Source organism: Physeter macrocephalus, chromosome 10, assembly GCF_002837175.3.
Source record: "Physeter macrocephalus isolate SW-GA chromosome 10, ASM283717v5, whole genome shotgun sequence".
NCBI lineage: Eukaryota > Metazoa > Chordata > Mammalia > Artiodactyla > Physeteridae > Physeter > Physeter macrocephalus.
This window is the reverse complement of record NC_041223.1, coordinates 37,507,466-37,519,994: the sequence shown is the minus strand read 5'-3', so window position 1 is coordinate 37,519,994 and position 12,529 is coordinate 37,507,466. Positions and strand designations below refer to the sequence as shown.

Sequence of the window (12,529 nt, the reverse complement as noted above, 5' to 3'; positions counted from 1 at the left end):
TTCCCCTTTGGTAACCGTAAGTTTGTTTTCTATGTCTGAGTCTGTTTCTGTTTTGTAAATAAGTTCCTTTGTGTCATATTTTATATTTCACATATAAATGATATCATATAGTATTTGTCTTTCTCTTTCTGACTTACTTCACTTAGTATGGTAATCTCTAGGCCCATCCATGTTGCTGCAGGTGGCATTATTTCGTTCTTTTTTTATGGCTGAGTAGTATCCCATTTTATATATATATATATATATTGCATCTTCTTTATCCATTCCTCTGTCCATGGACATTTAGGTTGCTTCCATGTCTTGGCTGTTGTAAGTAGTGCTGCTATGAACATTATGGTGCATGTATCTTTTCAGGGATTGAACCTGGGCCCTCCGCAGTGAAAGTGCCTGGTCCTGACCACGGGACTACGAGGGAATTCCCTACGTTTTCGAATTAAAATTTTCCCCAGATATATGCCTAGGAGTGGGATTGCAGGATCACCTGGTAGCTCTATTTTTAGTTTTTTAAGGAACCTCCATACGTTCTCCATAGTGGCAGCACCAATTTACATTCCGTCAGGATGTCAGGCTTAGGCAGGTTTAGTAACTCACCAGAGGGCACACAGCTAGGAAGTAGTGAAGTTAGGATTCCATCCAAACTGGCAGATCAAAGAGCCCAGATTTTAGCCTTTAAACATATGACTTCCACTTCACATGCTACATGGCAGCAAGCAAATGCTCTGGCCATTATAATACTAACCTAACTTTGATTTATAAGTTTCAAAGAACTTTCAACTATATTATTGACCTCGATACTAACAACAATTCAATGAGAAAGGCAGCATAGATTTTCTTACCACTCCTTCCCCTCCACCCCCCTGTCCCTGCGAGCAACACACATGCCTCCACCAGGAGAGTTTTTTGGGGGTTAATTCACAGAGCTGCTAAGTGTCAGACACTGGACTTGAACCCAGAGTTCTCATCCTTTGCTCCTTGCTTTCTTCGGCAGTAGCAACGCCCCTTTATAGTAAGTCATATATTATAAGGTAAGTTTCCCTCCATTGGCACTCAGAATGCACTAGCTCCAAAAATCTCTGTTAAACGTCAAGCATGCTATTTAGGAAAAGCTGTATTAACATCAAATAATACATGCAGGTATATATTTTAAATCACCTAAAACTCCTGAGAAAGGAAGAAGAACCTAAAATGCTTTTTTCAAAAATTTTACATGAATGATTTTAGAGGCATAGGCAGTGATGAATATAATTCAATTTAGAATCAACATCTGTGGTTTTTTTATGTGTTGTGAATAGAGAGATGTGTACTTTATTAGCACAAACAGAACATGATAAAGTTATAAAGATAAAATGCATATGACCTAAGATATCACAATTAGTTCCAATACAGTCCCAGTCTTTCCAGTTACCCTCTAAACTGCAAAATTCTGGGAACCCAAGACAGGGGAATGTGGCCCAAAGGGGAGGGCCTGAGGGTAGTAGTCAACAGGTGCGGGGTCAACAGGGGACGTATATGCCATCACTGGTCTACTCCGGACCTCACCTTCTGCACCTGTAACAAGAGGAGCCTAGAAGACCTGTGAGATACCTAAAATGCTAAGGAATAATTCTTAATCTGAATAAAGTCTGGAGACTTGTTTTATTCAGTAGAAAATCCAAGATTTTAAAGAATGGTGCAGACTGAGAAATAGATTAAGAATTACTGTCTTTTAAAAGTGAATTCACAGATGGTGAATAATAATTTTAGAGCCCAGAGACACTCTCGCTAAAACAGTCATGAGGTACAATCTCAGGTACTTTACCATTGTTGGTCCAAAAGGTAATTGAATGCTGTGAAAGGAGAAAATGCTGGCAATCCCTGATTCACTCTCCTGGCGGACGGTTCCTCCGACTCTGGCCCACAGAAAGGCCACGTTGGTTTGCTGTTGAGAGGTGGCGCTCTTCACCAAAAGATCATCACAGCAAATCTTATGGTTGGGTACGAGGCTTCCACTTTTTAATGGACCACAGTTGTTCAGTGTAAATCAATGTGGGATGCATGGATATCAAAGAGATTATCAAGGTACCACATTTCCTGAGGTGATACACTTCATTCAGAATTAAAAGAAGAAGGAGGAGAAGAAAAAGAAGAGGAAGGAGGAGGAAAAGGAAGAACAAGAGAAGGGAAGGGAAAAATCTTAAAAGACTTCCAATGTTTCAAGAAGTGTTGAACTTCTCTTGTGGGCCATTCTTAAGTTAATTTGGAAATTTGGGTCCCAAATTAGTGTGACAAAGAGATGGGTTTAGAAGCCTTTGGTTCTGTAGGAAGAAGGAACTGGGTTTTTAGGACCTATCAACCACAGTTCTAGACTAATATGTATCAGCATTCGAATGGTGCTCTAGTGAAGAAGACCATATCCACAGAGAGTTTCAAAGGTACAAGTAGTATTCTTTTTTTTTTTCGGTACGCGGGCCTCTCACTGTTGTGGCCTCTCCCGTTGCGGAGCACAGGCTCCGGACGCGCAGGCTCAGCGGCCATGGCTCACGGGCCCAGCCGCTCCGCGGCACGTGGGATCTTCCCGGACTGGGGCACGAACCCGTGTCCCCTGCATCGGCAGGCGGACTCCCAACCACTGCGCCACCAGGGAAGCCCACAGGATGCATCTTTGTATACCCTTCAAAAAATGAATCTGTTCATGGTCATGAAGTAGAAAGTGTTGGAGCTTTTCCTTGGCCAGGGGCTAATGGGCTGCCACTGTTTTCGCCTCATAAACCGGGTCAATCCCCCAGCTTACATAACAGTATCCACAGTTTATGTTTGAACTCCTCCAAAGATGGAGAGCTCACTGTCTGTCATAGCCCACATTGGACAGTGCTTCTTATTAGATCATTCCACTTATATTAAGGTGAAATTTGCTTCCCTGAAGTTTTGTTTTAATTCATCAATAAAATAATACTTCGAAAAGCATTTTTGAGCATCTGCTACATGTCAGGCCCTGTTGGGCTTTAGGAGTAAAAAAATAAGAGAATGACATATAGTTCAACTGATTTGGCAAAATTTATAGTCCAGTTTGGTCCATCTGAATTTTTTCCATCCTAACCCTCCTAAGAAATAGGTCAAACTCTCAGGATAACAATGGCATTCTATTGCAGACGCGTTAGCATCTCAGCAGAGAGGTAAACTGAAGACGTCCCTACCTGTCTCTCCTCACCACCACCACTCCCACTGAAGAATCACTGCTGTGATGGTTGTGTATTCCTGTAGAAGTCCAATCCTATGTCAACAGGGTGGTAGGTCAAATATCTGAAGACAACTGTCATACATCCTTCTCTCTACCCCAGTCAATTCTTCTTTCAGCTAAACATGCTACAGAATGCAGAATATGATTATTATCTTTCTGAAGCAAAGATTGTATCCAAAAAAAAAAAAGCTGCTGATCATATCTGTAAATGTATCCATAACTGTGGTAAGTGGAACTGAACCCATCAGGCCAAACCAATAGCTAAGCAGGAGCAGAGATGTTGAGCAGGGAGAACCCTGAGCTATATGCAGTGCCCTGTGGATGTGGCTTTTCTACTAGAACGTGGTCTACAATGACCAACTCAAGTGTGGAGGACATGGAGTTGAAAATGGGGAGATGGATGTACTCACTGCCCCATCTTCTTGTCTTCCTTTGTTCTAAGGCACAACAAATTGTTCCTTGATGGGGGTTAGAAAGGAGGTAGAAGAAAGATTGGCGAAACCAAAAATTTAAAGAGAGAGGAAGAAGAAGAAGGAAAGACAGGCTAAGATAAAAATTGTTCCAGCTTGTATAGCTGGGATGTTTATAATGTAAAGAGACAGCTGCATTAAAGGGTTAGGCCTCACTGCCTGATTAACATCATTTGATCTTTTGCTATTGAAAAGACCCTGTGTATTTTCAAAGGCAGTGGACTTCTTAAACAAAACCAGGGGGTCTGGGTTAGCAGAAAGCTGTTAGAAAACAAGTCATCTTTTGTTTAGTAATCTTTTGGTCCTACCTGCTTCATAATCTTCAGTTTCCTTCTCTCTGTTATTGGGGGCTGCATCTAAATCTGAAAGCTGGGGCTCTGGGACATGTGATTTGTCAAAAAACAAACATAAAAATCCTTATGACCTAAATTGGTCAGAGCAGATTTTTTCCATGAATATCATCATAGGGGAGCTTCTTTTTCTCTTTTCTTCTGAGTTTATTTTTTAATCCTTTACTCTCCATCTCCAAAAATCCCTGTGCAATTTCAGTGGGAGAGATTAGCACATCATTACAGTATAGCAATTTCAGGATTTACTTTCTGTCTCGTTTATCTGCATTCTTTTTGCAAGTTTCCAGTGAGCTTGGTACCCCTACTGAATTAGATTGATCATCAGGAAGTCAGCATTCTCCATTGGCCATCTTGGTGCAGCATATTGGTAGGAGGAATTGGGATATCTCCACGTCCATGCAGTCATCCCAGGGTGGCTGGGCAATGAGGTGGGGAGGCCCTCTGGTCATTTGGGAGGACCCAGCAGTCGTCATAACTAGTTCAGTCTCTGTGGCCCATTCAGCTCTTGGCATCGCTGCCAAGCCAGCCAACAAAGGAGCATTGTAATCCTGACAGTTTCCCAGCATTGACTGGACAAGCGCAGACCACCAACCAGCTCCGTTCGCTTCTGCTGTTCACAAGTGAGACCATGAATAGAAAAAAGTCAGTGGCAAAAGTCCCACATCCTGCTGAAGTTAGTGTGTGGATGCTTTTCTAGCAAGTGAGTCTCCCTTCAAGCTGGTAATCCTCATACCTGTTTCCTTGTGCTTTTTTGTGTGCTTGTTTTTAAATACAGTTAGCTTGAATGGTAAGGCATAATCCTCATCGATGCCACCAAAAACTTCTGTTTGAGATTTGAAAAATAATCACATGGCATGCAATACTTTGGAGAATGGGAAGTATAATAAAAATGAAAGTTCATAATAAGCTTCAAAGATAAGAAGCAATAATTCCAGCTAATGCTAGAGGCCACTATGATTCTTAAGAAGTTGAATTTGGGGGGGAATAGACTAGAGTTTTCAGGAATGAAATGGAATCATTTAAACTCATTTTAAGTTTTTAGACATGCACCCCAAAGTCTGCCCTTTCTGTAGACCAGGCCAAGGACATTTACAACTCTGATTTTAAGAATAGCAATAGATAAAATAAAATGTTTAAGAACAAAGTAGATTCAGAGATATTTTTCATGACTTTATCGTTGATTGGAAGTCAGGAAATATTTTTGACAATCAGATAAAATGATCTTTTGATACATTTTAATGGTAAAAGTGGCATAACTCCATTCATTTAAATTGTTTTCCTTATAAATACAGATTACAATAATGAGATGCCATGGTTACTTATCAGTCGTCAAATATTCAAACAAATTGTAGTGCTCCATGCTGATGGGAGAGGTGGAATAAGAATCTGGTGTTTAAACTGGATCCCTGGTTTTAGAAAGCAATTTAGCAGAACCTTAATAATAGTCTGCCCCTTTGACCCAGTTATCCTACTTGCTCAAATATATTTTATGTGTTTATATATTCTATAGATTCACACATAATATTATATTAAAGGCAAAATAAGGAAATAAATACAATATTATTCATCAAAACGAAAATAAAAGCAAAAACAAACAACAGGAAAAACAAAGCCTGAAAACAACATGGGAACAATGAGTTAATGAAGTAAATTGTTAACCCTAAGTAAATCTACACAATGGGATACAATGTAACTATTAAAATAATGTATCCAAAGACTCTTAGTAATATGGGAGAACGCTTATTTAAATGTTAGATGAAAAGAGAAGCTGTAATTAAGTAACTGGTAATGATTTTAGAATGTGAAAGTGCAATAAAATGCTAATGGTCATTGCCTTGATCGGTGGGAATATGATTGACTTTTTTTTTTTTTTTTTTTTTTTTTTTTTGGTGGTACGCGGGCCTCACTGTTGTGGCCTCTCCCGTTATGGAGCACAGGTTCCGGACGTGCAGGCTCAGCGGCCATGGCTCATGGGCCCAGCCACTCTGCAGCATGTGGGATCTTCCCGGCGGCCATGGCTCACGGGCCCAGCCGCTCCGCGGCTTGTGGGATCCTCCCAGACCGGGGCGCGAACCCGGTTCCCCTGCATCGGCAGGCGGACGCGCAACCACTGCGCCACCAGGGAAGCCCCTATGATTGACTTTTCATTGTACATTTCCACATTTTAAAAATTATTCTCCAAGAGCATGTCATTTTTTTGTAATCATAAAAGAAAACATTATTTTTTAAAAAATCCTTTTTCAGTGTGGGGGAGGGATAAATTAGGAATTTGGGAGTAACATATACACACTACTATATATAAAATAGGTAAACAACAAGGACCTACTGTATGGCACAGGGAACTGTCCTCAATATTTTGTAATAACCTGTATGGGAAAGGAATCTGAAAAAGAATACATATATATTTTTTTATATATATATTTATATATATTTATATTTATATTTATATATATGAATCACTTTGCTGTACACCTGAAACTAATACAACATTGTACATCAACTATACCTCAACAAAAAAAGACAAAATCCCTTTTCTTGTGTTGTAGAAAGGCTAATAAAGAATCTAAATTTCTACTTCCCTTACACTTAGGGGTTATTTTATTTGAACACAATACAAATGAACAACACCTTAACCTGTTACCAGGAGGCCCTGCTGAGACAGTTTTTGATGCTGATTAGACAGACTTTCAGTTCCTTTATTTTCTTCTTGATCCACCCCGAAAAGTAGACAACAGGGTTAAGCAACATAACCCAGTACTGCCTCTGGGCTGTTTGAGATGGGTAGAACGCTGAGTCCTGAGCTGTGGTGGCGAGGCCCCAGGCTGGAGCCCATGCTCTGGGACACCAGTGACTTTCCTGACAGCTAAGCCATCGGGGCACCTCAAGGCAAGTCTAACCAAATGTCACAGGTATGAAAACTGGTGATGATCAGAGCTCTTTTGCTCCTTTAGCCCAACATCTTTTCAATTTTGTTCCATAGATAAAATACAAGTCTTTTTCTACTAAACTTCAAGAGGACAGGTCCCCGGTCTCATGCAATCACTCCTTCAGGTAGCAATTTTTTGAACCCAGTATTCTATGAATCTGTTTGCCTAGTGGTTAAGAGCATAAGGTTTGAGTTAGACCCAGGTTGGTAGCACTAGCCTTAGACCAAGGCAGGAGGTGGAAAGGTACATGGGGATCTGCACCAGGTTCCACATTTTGGAAATCCCTGTTCTTGGCTCTGGGCATCACATTGAGGAGTGTGCAGTTCAAGGGGCACACTCCCCCGGACCCTGTGTTCTATGCACCCATGCTGCCTGTTAAGCCATCAACCGGGTGCCAGGGACCTTGGAATTTCCTGCTCCACAGCCGCAGCCTATTTCCAATCTGCTCAGGCCTCTTTCTTTCCAGGTCTGTTTTTCTGAAAGAGCATTGCGCCACTGGGGATCACTTGTAGGCTGAAGAGGGGGCCAAGGGACAGGCATTTTTGGGGGTGTGGAGGGAGCCTGCCTGTGCAGACTGGCACAGAGGAATCATGAAGACTAAGAACGTTTAGCACAGTGTCTAGCATGCAGTGGATCCCCTGCAAATGTTATTTCTGATGTAGTCCTTTAGTCCCTTATTGCATATTTTCTACTTTGAGAGAGAGAGAATATAACCACGAGAATGCAAGCTTCTACACGGGGACACTAGTTTAATTTTTGGTGTCCGAAATGGGATGTTTTTTTCAGTAACTTGGCTATTGTCCTGGCCCAATTCCAATACTCTCTATTCAAGCTAATTACATTCCTCCCCCACTGGATAAATTATTCTTCACTTCCCCCATAAAAATCATCATGTTATACTTGTGAAACAAAACAGCTTCTGTGTTCTACTGAACATGCAGAAAATGGTTGTATTTCAATTCACAGTGTATTTCTCTGTGTGACTAATTTGAGGGCTGCATTGGAACCTATTACAGTGAGATGTGAGCTTAAGTCCCTGATGCTTCTGAATAATGATAGATCCCCTATTAAATGGAGCAATATCACAAGATACATTCTCCTGGTGACTTAAGATGACACAAGATTTTCAAGTATTATTTGGGTTGAGATTCAGCAGATGTGAGCTGTTGAGCTTACCTCTAAGTCATTGCATTCCCAAGCAAGGGCTTTACCTCATCACTCTAACTCTGTTTTCAATGCCAGAAGCCTGAGCGTTTATGAAACGGCTTCCCAAGGGTTCTACATTCATCCCCAATATCGAAAAGGTGTGATTTTAAGATAAAACAGGAGAGAAAAATATTGAAGGTTGTTAAGAAGTCACTATCCTTTTTCTCTCCCTTTCTCTAAGTTTAGCATCACTTAGGTCTAAAATCCCTTTTGGTGATTGATTTAGGGAAGTGACTTTCATTTCTTGAGATCATAGAGCATGGCGTGGGTGGCAGCGACCAGATAAAAGTGACAAATTTTCATGAGGAAATAGCAACTTTGGGCCCAAAGCGTGGCTGGGAGCATAACCGGCTCCCTTTGAGGAATATTCCAAGAAATGTCATCCCTAGATCTAAACTATCCTTGGTTTTGAACGACTTTGAGCAAGAGACAACTCTCACCAAGAAGGTTACCTTTTCCTGCATTGTTCCTGTTTGGAAGGGAGCTTGTTATTATGAATTGTTTGTGCAGCTGCTACATACGTGCTCGCGTCAGTGGAGAAGGCAGTCAGCGACCTCTCCTGTACTTGAGGATTTACTGAATTAATGCTCCCGTGCGGGCTGAGGTGACTCAGGTCTGTGACTTTTCCCTTCTAACTTTACTTTCTAAAATCTCAGTCAGAAATATTTTTATCATTCTAGATCTTTGCTGCTAAAGCAAAGGAGATAATTAATTACTTGGGTTTTTCAGGCCCAAATAACTATTTGGGAAAGGAAGTACCTGAATGATGCAATGAAAAATAGCTATTTTGTCTGATTGATTCTGAAAAACTGTTTCAGTTATTGTCTTTGGTTTGTATCAATTGAAGTTTAATTTTTTACATGTATTCTTGTATTCATCCTTTACAACGTTTATTTATTTTTTAACTGAAGTATTGTTGACTTACTATAGTTTTAATTTTTTTTTAAAGTTATTACTCATAGGTACAAAGAACAGATTGGTGGTTGTCAAGAGGTTGGGGGGTGGAGGATGAGAGAAATGGATGAAGGGGGTCAAAAGATAAAAAGAAACACAGTTTAAATATAGATGAGAAAAAAAAAGTTACTGCCTTAGTCTCTTTGCAAGAATTGGTGGTAGGGTTTACATTAGATTATCATCCCAATCATTGCTGTCATTTTGCATACTAGGTGTAGCCTTTCTCCAAACTGGACTCAAACTGGTGACTCCAGAATAGAATTCTGTACTATAATAAGGGTCTAATTGGTATGCTCTGTAGTGATATTCTGCATCGGTTTGGAATGCTGTACCTTATTTCTCAAAGTGTGTCTCTCCATGGATGATGAACTGAGGACATGGAAGGAAAGTCTCTATTTTCAGTTTCTCCCGCAGATTGATAAGCTTGGCACATGGTCGATTTCATGCTTTAATAAATAAGGAAAGAAAGAAAGAAAGAAAGAGTATTGACTAAACTGATTGATTAGTAATTTAGTTAAATAACCAGTGAGTTGCGACCTAGTTAAAAGAACACCTTTTAATTTTGTAGTGACCACCTGAGCAAAACTTGTAGGTTTGATAGATACTAGAAAAATGAAATCAGAGGCAATATGAACACCATTTTGTAACTCTAGATAAGACATGTTGAAGTCAGATCTAGGTTTGCAGCATGAATTGGCCATTTACCAGCCATGCGTCTTGGGACGAATTTCTTACCATTTTTAACTTCTCAGTGCCTAAATTTCCTCATCAGCAAAATGAGAACAATAGCTTTTGCAGTGCTATTGTGAGCATTATTGCTGTCGTGTGTATAAAGCACTTAGCATAATGCTTGGAACAAAATCAGTACTCAAGAAATAGAAACTATTATTTTTTTATTAAGAAACCATTATCATTTTCTGTCCAACCTCATAATAAGAAGTATGAGTATCTTATATGTACACTCCCTTTAAAAAATCTCCCCAAATTAAAAAAGACATAAACCTGTAGAGAAACTTGCATATTGAATTACTAGCCTTTGTTGAAGCCTTCAAGATGGTGCAGCAGGAATTTGAAGTTTCGTTTAAGTTTGGTGAGCTTTGCTATACTGTGATGCATTAAAAAAAGGGAGGAATAATTGTCTACTCAGAGCAAGCATCTCTTTCTGCGCCCCATAGTTCTTTGGCACGTGATTTTGGCTCAAAACTGTTATTTTTGATGGTTCCATTCTTTCAGTCATTGTGATCTCTTATCAAGTCCTTCTTTTCTGCTCCCATATCCACCACCATAATCAGCATTTTTTTTAACATCTTTATTGGAGTATAACTGTTTTACAATAGTGTGTTAGTTTCTCCTTTACAACAAAGTGAATCAGTTATACATATACATATGTTCCCATATCTCTTCCCTCTTGTGTCTCCCTCCCTCCCACCGTCCCTATCCCACCCCTCTCGTGGTCACAAAGCACAGAGGTGATCTCCCTGTGCTATGCGGCAGCTTCCCACTAGCTATCTAATTTACATTTGGTAGTGCATATATGTCCCTGCCACTCTCTCACTTCGTCACAGCTTACCCTTCCCCCTCCCCATGTCCTCAAGTCCATGCTCTAGTAGGTCTGTGTTTTATTCCTGTCCTACCACTAATCTCTTCATGACATTTTTTTTTCTTAGATTCCATATATATGTGTTAGCATACGGTATTTGTTTTTCTCCTTCTGACTTACTTCACTCTGTATGACAGACTCCAGGTCTATCTACCTCATTACAAATAACTCAGTTTCATTTCTTTTTATGGCTGAGTAATATTCCATTGTATATATGTGCCACATCTTCTTTATCCATTCATCTGTTGATGGACACTTAGGTTGCTTCCATGTCCTGGCTATTGTAAATAGAGCTGCAATGAACATTTTGGTACATGACTCTTTTTGAATTATGGTTTTCTCAGGGTATATGCCCAGTAGTGGGATTGCGGGGTCGTATGGTAGATCTATTTGTAGTTTTTTAAGGAACCTCCATACTGTTCTCCATAGTGGCTGTATCAATTTACATTCCCACCAGCAGTGCAAGAGGGTTCCCTTTTCTCCACACCCTCTCCAGCATTTATTATTTCTAGAGTCATAATCAGCATTTAGATCACCTATGCTTTGACTATTTCAGGTGCGGCTGGAAGCCCTTCTCTCCCCAACTTCTGTCCATGATGGGTAGCATGACCTGGTCGCCAGGGATGAAATTGTAGCAGGAGGGCATGTGTTAAGCCTGTTTCAAGAGATACTCTGGGCCCTCTTGCACTTGCAGATGCTTGCTCTAACCTCTCTGAGCTGCCCCTCTTAGACTCCTCTCACCGCACTCACCATGACGAGGGTAGGCTGAGGAGGCTTAAGAATTCTGAGACTTCTTGGCACCTTTTGGTCTATGTTCTAGTCCTGCCTCCATTTAGACACAGTTCTCCACACAATCCGTCCATCTGGCTTCAAGCAAGAGATGTCATTCGTTAGGAGTCAAGACTCCGTAGTATTAAAGACATGCTTTTGCTGGGCCTGGTCCTCTGTACAGTTTCCCTCAGGAACTGCTCAGCATTGTGGTCAAAAATACTATTTGAGGAATTTCCTTGGCGGTCGAGTGGTTAAGACTCTGCGCTTCCAATGCAGGGACCGCAGGTTCGGTTCCTGGTTGGGGAATTAAGATCCCAGATGCCTCAGGGAGTGGCCAAAAATTAAAAAAAAAAAGTATTTGAGGATTCTGGCTCCTGGTTCAAAGTCATCTCTTTTAAATTCAGGTATTCCTCCCTCCCCCAAACTCTGCAGATAGATTTTCTGCCTTCATTTAGTTCTTTCATCAACTTTCCAGCCGAGTTTATTATTATCATTTTAAAAATATGACTTTCAGCTTATAAATTGCTTGCTGAAAAAATGATCAATACCTGCCACTGATTAAAGGATAAAGACCCCCACTTCTGCATGGCATTCAAGGCATTTCCAAATCTGGCCTCAAATTAGTAATAAGACTAATATCAAAAATTTTCTGCACTTCTCCCGAGTGCCCTTATGAATAGCTGGCATGACACCAAACTTCCTAACACCAACACCACCGCTGCTTCCACTACGACCACTTGCTCTACCACCTGTCTCTCCACCACCTCCACCTCCACCACCTCCACCTCCACCTCCACTTCAACCACCTACACCACCTACACCTCCACCACGTCCACCGCCATGTCCACCGCCACCTCCACCTCCTCCACCTCCACCCCCACCTCCACCTGCACCTCCACCACCTCCACCACCTCCACCACCTGCACCTCCACCACTACCACCTCCACCTCCACCACCTCCATCTCCGCCACCACCTCCACCACCTCCACCCCCACCTCCCCCTGCACCCCCCCCACCTCCACCCCCCCCACCCC

General features: G+C 41.2%; 1 long non-coding RNA gene across 6 annotated transcripts in view; it reads left to right on the top strand.

Moving 5' to 3' along the window:
• Positions 1-12,529, top strand: part of LOC112064641 (uncharacterized) — a 35,290-nt gene that overhangs the window by 8,816 nt on the left and 13,945 nt on the right. The window contains exon 5 of one of the 6 annotated variants that reach the window (XR_003681442.2): positions 3,129-3,240. The exons of the other annotated variants lie outside the window; for them this stretch is intronic. This is a non-coding gene — a long non-coding RNA (uncharacterized lncRNA). Of the gene's footprint in view, positions 1-3,128; positions 3,241-12,529 lie in introns of those variants that run through there. 6 annotated transcript variants of the gene reach the window in all.